Raw genomic sequence first — 3,211 nt, forward strand, 5'->3', positions numbered from 1 at the left:
TGAAAGATTGACATCATTAAATAAGAATACATCATTTTATTCATTTAAATTAGACGACGTCATTTTATTCATTTCATGATCATGGAGTGGGCAATTACAATATGGGGTTGTAGTTTGTCCTTTAACATGACACAATAAAATTTTTTACACACACAACATTTTGTGGGGCCCGCATTTTTTAAAATAAAATAAAAACTATGACACACAAAATGAATCTCTATAACATTACATAATCACTTTTTCTACAACATAACTCTTATAAAACCCTTACAATATTTATGCAAATCAAGCGGGTAGAGTGCAATCGAAGGATTATATGTATTTTTGTCTTCTTGTGATATTGGAAGCTAAGCGGTAGAGTGGAATCCAAGGATTATCAAGCGGGTAGAGTGGAACCGGATGGAATCATTGAGTCATACGCTATTTTTTATTTTATTATGTACACTGAATTTTGTTTTGTTCTGGATAGATGAGCATAAAAAGCCGAGAAGTAAATTATTTATAATTGAATTTACCAATACAGAAATGAATAAAATGATGTGATATTGTTATTTGGCTGCATAATTGAATTTACCAATCATCATTGTTATTGGATAGATGAGCATAAAGTGCTTCGGTGTAGGAAAATCACAAAATCATTTCAGTATTTTGATGATTGGGGCGGCCAGAGGGGAGGAGAGAGAAAGGGTGAGGAAAGTGGAAGAAAGGATGGTGTAAAAGGATTAATTTTATACCATGAATCTTTACCATCGGATGAAATTGTAATCTAACGATATTGAGAGAAGTAAGCAAAGGAATGAAAATTAAGAATAGGCAGAATAAGTTATCCCATATTGTAATTGCCCACTCTATGATCATGAAATGAATAAAATGACGTCGTCTAATTTAAATGAATAAAATGATGTATTCTTATTTAATGATGTCAATCTTTCTGTGTACAGAAACCCCAAATTTGTTTCAGTATTATTATTATGAGCAGAGAAGAGAAAGGGGAGGAGAGAGAAAGGGTGATGGGGTGGGAGAGAGGATGATGTAAAAGGGTTGATTTTATACCATAAATCTTCACCATTGGATCATATTGTATCTAACGGTGTTGAGAGAGGTAGGCAACGGTAGGCAAATTAAGAGTAGGCAGAATAACTTATCCCTTGTTTTAATATCGATTTAAAAAAAGATTAAGTATGAACTCTTGGGGAAGTATGGAAATATCACTGAATTTTGAATTCACAAGGAATGCATATTTTTCATGTAAATCATGTCTTGCAATTTAACACACTATTATTGTGATGATTATATATAATTATATATAGTACATCAAAGGTCATAAGAAGATAAAGAGTCATATATATTATGAAGCATATGAAAAGTTATCCACAAATATTTTACAACACTTCCCCAAGGATTATTATATATTATGAAAATATCTCGTTAAAATCTTGCTAAAAAAATTTAATGGGATAAAAACTTAGCGAAGGAAAAAAATACAATATTCATTGCAGTCATCATGCATTGAATGATTCTACCTCATCAACAAAACGTAAGCTGTAACACCCCGTATATATATCCGGTAATGTTATCATAATATCGTATTAAGCTGCGCTTAATTAAAATGCGGAATTACTTTTTCTTTTCAATTATGATGTCATTAACATTACCAACTTGCTTAATAATCAATTAATAAAACATCGCCTGTATGTAATTGCAATAAAACAGCTAACTGAAATACCTCATAACATAGATAATATAAGTGTGGCTCTAGTCACGGAACTACAACACCGTAGACCGGACCATCTAACAGTTTATACAACTCCAAATACAAGTACTAACCGAAAGTGTCATGGACAATCCCCATGCTCACTCAAATAAGGCAACATGCCCAACATCAGTCTCAACAACAACATATCATAAATAGCGGAAAACATAAACAGCATCCCAAATTCAGTCATGCTAACAAATAAGCAGAAACAACATAATCAGCTAAGCTCCGGCCTCCCGCCGCCTGAGGCATCAGTACCCATACTACCTGATCCTGAAATAAGCATTCTCCAAACGTGGGGTAAGATCTCTAATCTAGAAATCTCAGTAAGTCAGTGAGTCCTCAAGGATCTTCCACCCCAAGCTCACTTACATGTGCAATATAAGTTCAAAAGCAGTTTATCATTTATCATTTCTAAAACAATGCAATGCAGCAGATAATCATGCCATGTGTGTCAATACTAATCTACTGGCCAGAGACAGTGCAGGTATACGTCTATCACCTACACACCGTGCAAGTACCACTTGCATTCACCCCGGTACACCGTCTTGTATGGCGCTACATACTCAGGCTTCCCGTCAAGATGAAACAACACATGCATATTAAAAGCCATTACATGTAAAGTTCAATCAACATATCAAATATCGAAAAGCATGTACTCAGCATGCATAAACATACCCCCATGGGACATGGTGGAACCACAACATGGCTAAACCGAGGACACGAAAGCTTACCTCCAAGCTAGCTATCCAATGCCACAAGCTCAAAGTCCAATCACAGCAGATCACAATCTGATATGGACCAAATATAAATCAATAAACATGTACCACATGCATACAAATTAAAGACAACGCCATTTCATTACGTTTTCAAGTTTTAAAGCTTCTAACAAAGCCACAAGTCCTTAATCCCATGATTCTGGCTTAGTCCATTAAAAACAGAAGTTCAACTTCAACAATCTGGGGTCTACAAACCCCCAATAGCCTACTGTATGCACAACACAGCTACTGTTCTGCGAAATCCCAGAATATCCGGATACTCCTCGGGACCATATCCGGATATGCAATATCCGGATATCTCACTGTACATATCCGGATATGCAATATACGGATATCCAGAATCCCATATCCGCATATACAATATCCAGATATCCCAAAACCCCATATCCGAATACACATATCCGGATATCATATCCAAATATCCCATATCCGGATATTCCACGGGCAGATATCCGGATATTTCACGACAGAATGCAGTTTCTGCATTTTCGTGAAGATATCCCTTAAAGGTTCCCTTTTACCGATTTTAAACACCTAAATATGCATTTCTAGGCGTGTTCAACATTACCCAACAACAAGTTATCATCTTTTAACCTTAACATGCATCAAGCTACCATCTTTAAGCCTTAACACTCAAGTTAAAGGTTGGTACAACATACCAAAGGCCAAAACAGAG

This window comes from Gastrolobium bilobum, unplaced genomic scaffold (assembly GCF_033153095.1).
Source record: "Gastrolobium bilobum isolate Gb01-03AN ecotype WA unplaced genomic scaffold, APGP_CSIRO_Gbil_v1 utg73119, whole genome shotgun sequence".
NCBI lineage: Eukaryota > Viridiplantae > Streptophyta > Magnoliopsida > Fabales > Fabaceae > Gastrolobium > Gastrolobium bilobum.